Source organism: Rousettus aegyptiacus, unplaced genomic scaffold, assembly GCF_014176215.1.
Source record: "Rousettus aegyptiacus isolate mRouAeg1 unplaced genomic scaffold, mRouAeg1.p scaffold_m13_p_1, whole genome shotgun sequence".
NCBI classification, from domain to species: domain Eukaryota; kingdom Metazoa; phylum Chordata; class Mammalia; order Chiroptera; family Pteropodidae; genus Rousettus; species Rousettus aegyptiacus.
This window is the reverse complement of record NW_023416284.1, coordinates 147,496,650-147,510,794: the sequence shown is the minus strand read 5'-3', so window position 1 is coordinate 147,510,794 and position 14,145 is coordinate 147,496,650.

The following is a 14,145-nucleotide window of genomic DNA, read 5'->3' as shown; positions in this document are numbered from 1 at the left end:
ACAATACCTACCTCTTAGACTAGTTTTATGTATTAGGTGACAAACATGTGTAAGGCCTCATATACTTAATGGAAGTGGCCCCTCAACCCTCTGCAGAAGTACACTTAAATCCCAGGTCTTCTCTACAAATTATGTTTCTTGGATATAGCTTTTAAAAGATGTTCTCTGTGTAACAGACATAACAACATGCAGAAGCACATGTGAAAGTCCTAATGTGTAGTGAACAAGCCAGTGCTTTTATGTCTAACCAATGTGATGTTTAGGCTACACAGTTCTGTGATGGCAAGCTGCAAAACTGTAGTGACAGTACATAAAAATGTATTTCTCTGTTATTTAGAGTCTCCATGGGCCTGGTGGTCTCCAGGGTAGCTCCTTTCCAAGGGTCGATTCAGGGATTCACATGGCTTTCATCTTCTACTACCCAATATGGAGCACTTGACCTTCAAAATCAAGGTAAAGGAAGAGAGAGTGGGTAGAGCTCACACATTCCTTGAAGTACTTTGAACTAAAAGTGACACATTGCTCTAGACCTAGAACTAGAGGAATTGGCCCCAGCCAAACTATAAGAGAAGATGGGAAATGTAGGATAGCACAAGGAAGTATTCAGTAAATTCTATTGTTTTTGCCATGTTGAATACAATAAATCATTAGCAAAGCTATTTAAAGTAGCTTATATATTTTATCAGTTAAGGTCCACTTAAAAAATGTATTTGATGCTGATTTTAATCTGTATTTAAAACATAGAGAGTGAAAAAATGTTCATTATGCTTTCTATTTGTTTAGAATATTTTAGCTTTCTAACATTTTTACATGTTAAATTTAAAAATAGGGATATGAATCAAAATATGTTTTGTATTAATATCAGATTTTGTTTTGCTATCTCATTTTGAAAGCAGCTTTTAACTTTCATAATACATAGGCACAGCAGAATTACTGGTAATATTTGGGCTAAAACCTTTCGTAAGCATATTAAAAGAATCCAATGACCATAGTAAAGCTGCAGTTTATCAGAGGAGAATCATAATGCATCATTACAAAAATTTAAAAAATAATATACTTGGTGGAACAGAGAGGAGCTTATTTTGAAAATTAGAAAATTCTTTGTAGAAAAAAACTTATCAAAGTAGGTAACTCTGAGGCTTACAATATCCCTGATGATTCCTTCAGTAGTAGAGTAAATATACTAGATCTGCATTATTCTTATCAAAAATTAAATAAAGGTTTCAAGAAAGAACACATACAGTGCCCTGATAACTGTAATGGCACAATGATTTCATTTACGAAAATTTTATTTCATGTAAAGAATTATCTCATGTTGTTTATCTACTAAGTGAAATTTGAGAACACGGGCTATTCTTTTGAAATTCCCTGTAAAAAAGTCATTATAGTCATTTTGACCAAAGCTATTGTGTGGGTTCTTTGCAGTCTGCCATCATGCTAGTATTACGTTCTTATTTGGGAAGACTTCTCATTTCAAAAGGTTGAAACTACTTCACATGTGTAATTTTTTCTCTGGTCCTGAAGACAATGCCTCTAGTTGATCAGAGTTGCACTTTAAAATGAGAAAACTTTAGTCAGTCAACATTATTTATTTTCGTTGACAAATAACCAATTTAGCTCAACATTTCCATTGAAGAGACAAATGTTTTAAATGCAGTTTGTCAGTTACTATCATAAGCTGTATTATAATCTTAAAGCCAAACCTATTGATGACTCTATGTGAAAGTTCAGGCTTACTCCTTTAGGACATGTACTAAATTTAGTTTTGACTTAAATATCAATAAGGGTAAGTAAGGCACGCAGGCTTAGTCCCTTGCCAGTAAGGACCCCATCTTGCTAAGGAGATGATTAGGAATACTGTTGGAATCCAGTGTCTGGTACAAGCATTTCTTATTTTTCCCATTTGGCTGCCCTTTGGTTATATCAAGGTCCCTGTTCATAAACATCCAAAATGTCCCCTTCTTCCTATCTTCTTCTTTTACAACACTTTCCCCTTCCTCTTCCTCTCCAATTCACACACAAGCACACACTTGGCTTCCTCTTGGCATCATAATCATCAAGATGCTGGTAATTATTTTAGCCTTCTTTTTCCCTGGTTTATCTTTTGCTTTACAGTGAAATAAATATAAATAGATCTTTGGTTTCACTAATATATATATAAAAGCATTACTTTTTTCAACAGTAGTCTGATGCATTGATACATCGAAAGCTATTTTTATCTTGCAGAGAACCTAAGACCACTTGACCACTTTCAAATCCTTTAAACAAAATGATCAAGATAAATAGGGTGAAGGAAGGAGAAAACTCACAACTGTCCGCCTCCTACTAATTATCAAAGATCTTGGAGTAGAGTCACCTTCTAGGATCCAAAATCTATTGGTACAAATATCTGGCAGTTAATATTAACACTTTTTATTTTATCATCATTTTTAAAGTTCAGTCTTCCTAAGATGCCAAAATGATTAGTGATGATTCAGTTAAAATGTGTTTAAATTGCCAAAAATTTGAATTTTACACATTTTTTATTAATAGAGAAGTTGAGACCAAGCCAATATTTCCTATAACAACACTAAAATCTGGCTATTTAGAAGAGTTCATTTAAAGGGAGAAATTATTATTTTTAAAAATAAATTATACACCAAATCCAAATTAAATAATTTGCTCATTTCCCCCTGTTTCCTGTTCTCCATTTTCATTACTCTTCTATAGGAGTCTGAGTTTAGTCATAACTCTTAGCTATCAGGAGATAAAAGGAATAGGAAAGCTAGCCTGCCAGTTTATACTTCAAAGTCAGAAATAGCATGTTAAGACTACTTTCCAAATCCTCCTTGAAAAGATTCAGTAAATAATTCTATGAATTATTCTAGGGGTATTGACAGAGAGCATGGGTTTAATTTTCAGCTTTTTAGCCATTGCACAGAGGATCTCATCGGTATGTAACTAACTTTTCAAGTGCTTTAACTGGAGTGGGGGTAGGGGAGGAGAACACAAATTGAATAAAATCTATCTCCCCATGCATCCATTTACTGATTTTCCATTCAGAGGTTCACAAATAATCGACAATGTGCAGAATAAATTTCTCTGTTGGGAGTTTTAATCAGCTAAAGAAAAATAGTCTCCAAAGACTTGAACAGTGTTTGAAACATAGTATCATGGCAAATCCATATATTGACTCTACCAAATCTGCTTCTTCACATTTCACATTATTTTGATTCCATTTCTTCACGGACACACACTCATAATCCTTTCATTTTTAAATTTTCTAAAGTTCCAAAAGTTAATGGCAAAGGTTTTAAAAGGTAACAATAATTTTTAAATACTGATAACAGTAAAAAAATAAACAGACAAATCAATGGAGTGGAATAAATAATCTAGAAATAATTTCATTTACAAAAGAATCATATTATTAAGGACTTAACAAGTGTGGAAGGACCAGATTATTCAATAAATAATGCTTATTTGTTGAATAAGCTTATTTTTAAACTGCTTATTTTTAAATCTTAATCTCAGTGTTGTCAAATAAATATAAATTGATTAAAGAGCTAAATATAAAAATTACAGTGAAATTAGAAAATGCAAATCAAAAATATCAAATGTTAGGAATGGCATAATATCTAACATTAGTGATAATGGGGAAAAATGCAAATAAAAGATAAAAGCTTTGTGCATACACACATACACACACACACTAAAGTTTTTCAACATTAAAAAACAAGTTAAAATGAGAATATTAAAAATAAATTTCAGAAACTTTTACCAAAAAAAGTATATATTTCATGCAAACACACAAAAGGAACACCAAGACTAATGTAACTATATAGCACATAAATGTATGATTCTTTAACCGAAGAAAAAAATTATATATACTATCTAGTGATAAGAGGAATGAAAAATAGTCTAAGCTCATCAGATTTGTACTTTTAAATTAATTATATGTAAATATGTAAATGTACATACGTTAGCAGAGATCATATGCACATATAAATTATAAAAAGTCAGATATTGTTATTATTTGTTTTTTAGCTATTAATGAAATACAGAGGTTGCAAATAAAATATCTAATGCTGGTGATCATCAACATTTTCAAACATTGTTGGTGAGAGTGAAAATATCCATTTTGGAGACAACACGTGAAGGCTTATATAACAAGATGTAAAAATGGTGCCCTTTATCAGTTCAGATGGAGTTCCAGAGACAATAGGTGAAAACTGATGCCTTATTCTATAGTAAAGTGCTAGCCCATCTGCTGAACTTGCAAAGAAAGCATCCAGGAACTCAGCACACTATCTACCTAAACAAAGATTAAGAATATAATTAAAGAAGTTGAAGGCTTACAAAAGGATTTATTTGGAAAAACAGGGCGGTTCCATGGTCCCGTGGGGATGCTATTTTTCTTTTCTAAAGAATAGAGAGAAAGCTTGGTGTGATTTCTCTGAGTTGAGAGCCAATGGGATTTGAAAGGGTGGCCTTAGGAGTATCTGATAAACCTAAGATACGGAAATAAAACCTGGCTAACAGAGCCAGTGACAGCAGTGTAGATGGAAATCTCTCAACTGACAGAGTCAGAGGTGTGTGTGTAACAATGTGATAGATGATTGTTGGATCAGGAAAGTGAAGCGATGTGACGTGATTTGCATTTTAAAAGTATATTCAGGCTAAGGAGTGGATTAATAATAATATTAATTGTGATGGTTAATTTTATGTGTCAATTTGACTAAACTATAAGGTGCCTAGACTTTTGGTCAAACATTACTCAGTGTGTCTGTGGTGGTGTTTTCAGATGACCTTAACATGTGAATAGATGAACTTAGTAAAGCAGATTATTTTCCCAAATGTGTATGGCAATCACCCAATGAAGTGAAAACCTGAAGAGAAGAAAAAAACAGTAAGAGAGAATTCCTGCCTGACTGTGCTAACTCATTCATCTTTCCCTGTCTTAGGACTCTAAATGAAAAATTGACTCTTATAAGATCTTGAACCTGGAATTTATAGCATTGGCTCTTCTAGTTCTCAGGCCTTCAAATTTGGGCTGGAATTATACTTTTGGCTTCCCTAAATCTCCCTGACTGCTGATCTTAGGACTTCTCAGACTCCATAATCATGTGAAGCAATTCTTTATTATAAATCTCTTTCTAAATATATGTCTATATATCCTTCTTGTTCTGTTTTACTAGAGATCCCTAAGAAAATAATAATAATAATTACTAACACTGAGTGTTTTTTGTACTAGGTGCTATCCAAATGTTTTATGTTTACGTATATCAAACTAATCCTCACAATAGCTCTAAGATAGATATTATTATGGTTATCATTTTAAAGATTAAAAAACTTACAAAACTAGATAGAAGTCAGGTTCAAGACTCTCACTCATACTATTTATCCAGAACATTCTCCCTTATGCCCTACTCCAAACTCCATAATAACTCAAAAAATAATAATAATAATAATTAGGGATGGAGACAATAATGAAAGCAGAGACCATTCTAAGGTTCTTGCCAGTCAGGCAAGAGATGATGGTGGCTAGGACTAGGCTTAGAGCAGATTCTAATCATATATGGAAGGTATGGTATGAGAGACAAGTGCTGAACATAGCAATGGACATGTATTATGTGAAAGAAAAAAAATGAGATTTTGGGGGTTAACTTGTTACTAGAGCATATCTAAACTATCTTCTCTTGTATCAGAAAATTGTATGTAATTCAGTCATTGAGATGATTCTTTTTTTCACATCTTATTTTAATGCATTTGAAATTTTATATATCCATTTACATATATACACACATGTCCTGTTAAATCCTTGACAAAATTGACAAGATGCCATGAGAACTAGTTTGCAAAATGTCAGAGCAAAAAAAAAAAAATAATAAGAGCATTCTTTTTCAATATCATTTGCAAATGAGGTTTGTCTACAAACAACCTATCTTGTGTAAAAGGTAATATCATCAGGTAAAGCATTTGAGTTTTAAACATCATCCTAATTTACTTTACACAGGTACCACTTTAATAATTACTTTGAATAATTAATGGATCATTGTAATTAATAACGGGATCCTTTCTCAGTACATATACACCTCACAGAGTTTATTTGAAAGCTGATGGAGGAAAGAGTTATTTGCTCTCTTAAGAGTTACTCGTCTTTTCTCTTTTCCTTTCAGAATAAAACTGGGAAGTGGAGGAAGTGGTCGTGCTCATACTACACAGCACAGATCCATCAACATGGCTTTGACTTGAATCATTTTATTTTCCTCTCTCAGCCAATACGAAGATGGATTTTAACCCCAAGTTTTATTTCAGGAGTGTTACATACTGTCCTATGTGAAAAAGGAATGCTATCTGTGATGGGATTTTTAATTTCCAAGCTTAACTCTAACAGCTGCCATAGAAAATGTCCTTCTCTTAGACACCTAATCACCAGGAAGGCTGCTTGGCAGCCTTGACCTATATATGATTGTACAGTCAATAGGGGGAGATCAGTAGTTGTTGACCTGAATTTATCCTTTCTGGATTCAGAAAATATTACCAAGAAAACTATATTTGTACCACCTCACTCCAGTACTGCCTCAGGACTATGGGGCCAGAATGACCTGGAGGGTCCATCCCCAGGGCCTCTGCACATCAGCCCTGGGTCTGTGTGTCCCCATCCCTGAGCCTGATGTCCTGTGGCTGAAGTCAAGTTGCTATGGTTGCCAGAGGCATCCGTCTCTAAGATAAAGTGACCCCATTCACATGTACCTGACAGCCTCCAGCCTTCAGCAAGGTCTGCATGTAAAGCCGAAAACAAAGAAAAACAGCAAAGAAGAAAAAGGGCCTTATAATTGGATGTTTAGTTTAGATTTTTATGTTTTAAAAATCACTTTTGCTCGGACACCTTTCTCCTGATTGGGACTTAATGATCCAATTAATGAGGACTCTGGTTGTTTTTAGTGATATCAACCAGACTCTGAGATAATTAAATGACAAATGTGTCCTAAAATGTAAGGGGCAATATTTCAGTCTTACTGATATAATTATTTATTCTAAATTTCCAGAAAAATTTTTAGAAAATAAGACAGGTGATAGAGAAGCAGAAGGACCCATAGGTTGTTGGATACTTTTTGTTATATAAGTCTGTGATTAGAAAAGTCAGATTGAGCATTTATTTATCATTTCAGTATGGCCACATAACAGTAGAGACTAATTTAAACCACAGCTCTGAATCTTTAATATCTCGCTTAAAATATACTTTTTGTTTCTTATGATGAGTTGTTAACAGAACCAATAGTAGGCTACTGTTCATATTATATATATATATCACACACACACACACACACACACACACACACATATATATACACACACACAGTGTGTGTACAGATGCATACATATGCATGTGCGTGTTGTATATATGTATGTATGTTTAAATATGTGTATGTATATATGTATTGATACATACACACCTCCCAGAAGCAAGAATGGCAGCACTTTGTCATAAATTTTATATATGGATTTATGTTTACTTTTAATAAATGTAATAGAAAACAAGTTAAACAATAAACTTCATTATACATGTAAAATAAACAAAATTCCATATACACATTGCCCTTTAAATATATATTTAGTCAGTATTTGAATGTTTTCTATGTTCAAGTCACTGTATCTACTTACCTACAAAGTAGGTATGAAGTTGATAGTGCTTCTTTCCTTCCTTTTTTTTTTTCTATTTTAGAGTATTGCTTTTCTATCTTTTACCAATTCTACCCATTTCTTGGAGAAAATAAATTACATTTTAATGAAAAATAAAAAAGGGTATGTGTTACTGTGGAAGTAATCAATGGAACTAATTTGAAGCAAAGCCTTTCACGCTATCGAAATAGGTTTATTAAATAGGAGATATGTTAAACAAATTGGTAATATTAATAATAGTAAAAAGAAAAACATTTACTTATTTAATGGTCTTAGAAGTGACCATTTGAAAACAAGAGTGACAACAAAATTATTCCATTGAGTCTGAGAAGATATGTTATAGCACATTGTTAAACTACTTTGCACTATTGTTATGGAGTTAAATAAACCCAATTTTATCGTGAGAATATTCTGTAATTCTAACTTTATTAACTCAACTATACTTTTTCTACAACTAGTATTAATTAGTAAAATTTTGATTGTGTGTGTGTGTGTGTGTGTGGTTATTTGTATGTTTGAATGAAGGGACTTGTGTATTAGTAATCTTTTTATGGTTATAATAATAAAGTGTATTGTCTTTACTTTTTAAAAAGTAACTTTCAATCACTTTAAATATACCTTTTTATTTTTAAAAAGATCCATTTGTCTATGGCCATGCTACCCCAAACAAGTCCAATCCCATCTGATCTCGGAAACTAAGCAGAGTCGGGCCTGGTTAGTTCTTGGATGGGGACCACCTAGGAAGACTAGTTGCTGTAGGCTTAAAAAGTAATAAAAAAAAAAAAATAAGGGATTGTAAGCTGACAAGGTTCTTGCAATCTGTGAGGTCAACCTAGGGTTGCCTCGCCTAAAAAAATAAAATTAAATAAATTAATTAATTAATTAATAAATCCATTTGTTTATTTCTTCTACCCTCATCTTGTATCTATGAGGTGACAATCTATTTCATAAGCATTGCATCTTAACATGAAAAGTTTTAGGTAATAGGTGTTGCTTTAAGAACTATGATTTTAGAAAAATTACAATTAAAGTAGTGAAGATGGGGTATGAGAGGAGGTGATAGTTAACTAAGTGATCATTTATTTTGTGGAAAACTCAAAGCCCTATTAGAGATTTCCATAAAATTTCACATTTCTAATGATCTTAACTTTTTATGCTGAGGGATAAAGTTCCTATTTAGGTATTTGACAGTAGAATGTTGAAAGGTCATTTATCAGCAGGTCACTAAGCTGTTAAACTTGTTAGGAAAGCTCGATACTTTTTGGTCCCACATCATTGCTGTCTAAAATCCCACGGGCAGCTAGCAAGAGCAATTAGGCAAATTCTTGTTTAGTTAAAATTGACCCCTTTCAATATTTTGAAACATGCATAAGTACCTGTCAAAGTATATCAATCAACTCTGTGTTTCAGGATAGGAGGAGATGCTACTGGCAATGATCCCTACCTCTGCAGATTTAAGGCCCACTCATCCTACTAAAGCTTTTCCAGGAGAAAGGTTATTGAAGCAGATGGCAGATTGATGTAGGAGAGGCTCTGCTTCAACTATACATTGTACACATTCTCTGCATTTACTCTGTCTTATGTATCCCCAAAGTTATAGATCAGAAAGTATAGTAATGCCCTTTTCATAACTGAGCTATGTATATGCTAGCTCATATGTTTTAATGTGGTTTAGTTAAAAATGTAAAAATAAAATTAAGTTACAAAGTGTGATCTCTGAAAGTAAGTTCACCTTTATTTTAATTTTTTTTTTTTTGTATTGCCAAATATTTCATATGAGGATGGAGTGGGCCTGTGTATGCCCAATGTGCATGCGTGATCAGATTTTTGTTGTATCTGTCAAAAGAGATAATTAGATGTTAGTAACATCTTTCTGATCCTTTAGGAAGCCAATCCTAATTTTCAAGGAAAATTTGAAAATATGTATAATTAAGGATTTATGAATTGAGATTATTTATACCTTACGAAGTTGTGAGCTCTAAGGTTGTATGCCTATGTCTTTGCAAACTCATTAAAAATAAAGAACTAACATGTTTCTATTAATTCATTCATTCATTCAACAGATATTTAATAAAAGCCTATATATTCTGACCATAATCCACAAACTCTATAATATCTACAAAGTGGCTGAACAAGACAGAATGGATCTTTAATCTCCTAGAATCTAAAATCTAGTGAGTAAACCTTAGTGAATATTAGTGGATTGATTCTGAATAACTCAATATATAAGTACAATTTTTTTTTCCTTTGGGTAAATCACTCTAATTCAGAAGGGATTCTCTTTAATACTAGTATATTGGAAGAAGTCTAAGCTATAATTTTATAACAAATATCATCTTATTTTTAGAGAGCCAGGTTACTAATGATTAAAAAGGTACTCAATTGAAACAGTTCCAGAAAATGAGCATGTACACAGACACATATGCACATAAATGTACACATAGTCCAATGTAAACCGTAGATTCATTAAAATGATTAATGTTAAATGCCTTTAGACTAGTGTATTAATTTTCTTATAAAAAACAATCATTTGGAATTTTCGTTAAAAATTATACCCCAAGGAAACCTCCCAGATATTCTGATTCAGTATGTTAAGTATGCATTTCAGGAATATACATTAGCAATCCATCTAATCTGATTCAGATACTTCATGACTTATACTTTGAGAAACATTGCCTTAAATAATAAATGAATTGTATTTGCGAGTTAAAAATTAAAAACAGGACTTCTTTCCATAAAGACTTATCTGCTATGGAATCAGTGCTCCCATCATAAAAATTTTTTTAATTCGAATTTTTTTTTAATTTTAAAAAACTCCTAAAACAAAATTTTAAAAACTAACAAATGACCCCTCAGGAAAATATATAAAAAACAGTGATTTTCAGACTTTCAAATACACAATAGGGAACCATCGTTCCTCAGGAAAGGGAAACAAGTGAGATGTGATTGTTCCAGCTTACTTCATAAAATTAGCTCTCAGAACTTAGAGCTGGTGAAGAGAACTTAAAACCCTTTTGACTGAGAACCGAGAAATTGGACTTTAGGAGAACTAAAATGGCTAGAAATTGTGGACAGACTACAAGAGGACTGGGAGCAAGCAAGTGAGCTAGAGAGAGGGAGAGGGATACATGTATATATCCTCTAGTCTTTGGCTGAGTATCTAAATACATGTGGCATCAAATTCACTAAGACCAGAAGAAAACATTAGAAATCAAGCTGAATAATTCCCCATGCTCACAGACAGCTAAAAACATTTTATATTTCCAACAGTTAAAATGGAAAGGTTTCATAATTTGCTCATAGAGTAGAATCAGAAAAAGGCATTATCTTGAATCCAAAGCCAAGAATGCTTTGGATCAGCATTTAAAAAGTTTCCAAGAAAATTTTGAAAGAATAAACTTGGTCCAAAAGAGCTCAACTGAATGCTAAAGAAATTTCAACACTCTAAAGTCATTCAACAAAATCCAGTAATTAACAAAATAAAATTCATTAGGTAGGGCACTCAAACAAAAATTCTATGGCATACAAAGAAGAAAAATGTGACCCATAAGAGATATAAATATCAATCAATAGATATAGCCTAAAAATGACAGACTATGGAATTGCAAGCCAAAGACAATATAAAAGAAATTATGAATGTTATAATGCTCAAGAGTATAAAAGGAAACTTAAAAATGTTGAAGAGGGAAACAGAAGATATAAAAAGATAGAACTGCTAGAAATGAAAAATATAATATACAAAATGAAAATATACCAAATAGGATTAAAAGCAAATTAAACACTATAGAAGAATATATCAGTGAACTCAAATACATAGCAATAGAAACTATTCAAAATGAAGTTCAGTGAGAAACACACTGAAAAAAAAAACATAAACAAAACATGAGCAACTTGTGGGGCAATATCAATTTGTCTAACAAATGTATAATTGGAACCCCTGAAACATGGTAAATGAGAGAGAGTGGGGAAAGGTAAGAGAAGACAGAAAAAAAGACTGAAAAAATAATCAAAAGTGATAAAAAGTATAAATTCTTGGTCCAAGAAGCTCAAAAAACTACAAGCATAATCAATATAAAAGAAAGTACCCTAAAACACTAAAGATATTTTAAAAATATTAACAAAAATATAATCTGAAATTCAGTCAGTGAAAGGAATATAATAAACAGAATACCAAAGATATGATGATATCGGCTTTCTTGTCATAATCTATGTGAAGCAGAAGATAAGAAGACATGGCACCTTTAAATCAATGAAAGAAAAAATCTTTCAATTCTCAATTCTACACTCAATGCAAATATTCTTTCACATGTAAAGGCAAAATAAAGACTTTTTTTAGGGGAAAAAAAGAACAATGAGTAGCTCCATTGCCATCAGATCCTCTACAGGCAGAGGGAAAACTATACCCAATGGGAATTTCAATCTTCCCAAAAGAATGAGTAGTGCCAGAAAACCAGTTGTTTAAGGCCAAAAATAATAACAGTGTGTTGTTGGGTTTATATCACATGTAGAACTAAAATGTATGACTATGTTTACATCAAACCAGGGAGTGTAGAAATACAAGGTTTTTGTACTAGATTAGAAGGGATATAACGCTAATCGAAGTGATATGTTAAAGTGAAAGTAATAAGTTAAAGTGTATATTGAAAACCTTATAGGGAAAAGTAAAATATAAAACAACATATGCTAATAAGCCAATAGTGGAGATAAAATGTAATCATAGCATAAGAATTAATATAAAAAATAATGCAAAAGAATTTGAAAAAAGAGAGCAAATGACCACAGTGAATGAAACATGTAGTAAGATGGTATATTTAAAACTAACTATATCAATAATCACATTAGATTTGAATCATCTAAGCACTTCAATTAAAATATAGATATTGTTAGATTGGATAAACAAGATTCAACTACATGTTCTCTTCATAAAACGTAAATAAAATATCCAGATATAAATAAGTTAAAAGCAAAAAGATGCAGAAATATACACCATTCAAAAAAATAATAATTTTAAAAAGCTTCGGGATAAGGAATGTTAAGAGAAAAGGATGTCAACTCATGATAAAGGAGTCAATTAACCAAGAAAACATAACAAGCCTAAATAAATTTGAACAAATTTTTAAATGCATAGAAAAAAAATGAGAAATAGACAAGAATTCAATTATAGCTGAAGATTTCAACATGCAGATTTCAAAAGTCTTTTCTCAGTAATGAATTAAGTGGTGCAAAAATTAGACAAAAAATTCAATAAAGATGTTGAAGTCCTAAATGCACTCTCAGCCAAATTGATCTAATTGGCATATAGGACATTCTTAATAAGATTAATAAAAACTACGCATTTTTCAAGTTCACAAAGAATATTGACCAAGATATACTATATTTTGGCCAGGAAGGCAATTCTGAATAAATTTAAAGGGATTAAAATCATGTGTATGATATTATCTGGCCCCTATAAAATTAAACTAGAAAATAATGAGTATATTAAGATTAATAAAAATATATATTGGTATACTCAAGAATTTTAAAATATACTGGTAAATAAACCTTGAGTCAAAAAGGTTATCACAATGAAAATTAGAAAATATTTTGAAATGAAAATTTTGCTCACATCAAGAACAGTGCTTAAAGAGAAATTCATAGTATCAAATACTTATATTGGAAAAGGAAAAGAAAGATGTCAAATAAATGATCTAATTTTCCACTTAAGAAACTTAAAAAAAAGTAGAGAAAATTAAATACAAAGCAAGTAGAAAGAAAAAAACAATAAAGATAATGTAAATCAATAGAATAGAAAGCAGGAAAATAAAAGAGAATTTATGAAAGCAAAGTGGTTCTTTAAAAATATCTACAAAATGAACAAATATCAGCCAGACCAATTAAGGAAGAAAGAGGATACAAATAAGCAGTACCTGGAAAGAACAGGGAGCACTGACTACACTTCCTATATTGGAAAACTAACAATAAGGGAATACTGTGCACATCTTTTATGCCTGTAAATCTGAAAATTTATATGAAGCGAACAAAGACCTTGAAAGATACAAATTAGAAGTTCACTGAAGGAATAGTAATGTGAGAAAACTATATATATATATAATTGAATTCTTATTTAAAAGTTTTCTTATAGAAAAAATTTTAATTCTGAGATAATGCAATGGTGAAAGTCTGAGGTAATGCACTATTTTTCAAGAAAAAGTGAAACAATCAAAACTCATGAAAAGGGAGGGGGGCGATAAGAATTTCAACCCTTATCTCAAATGATATATAAATGTGAACCTTAATGTAGAATACGTCCAAAAATAAAGGTAAAATTTATAATTATTTTAGAACAATATAGAGCAGATTTTTCTGTCATAAGTTTAGATAAAGATTTCTCAAATATAAATCATAAAAGAAAATTAATCAGCAAGTTAGATTTAATAAGTTTTGTTTAAATGATTTTCACCATACACTATTAAGAAAATGGAAAGGTATGCCAAGTATGGGGAA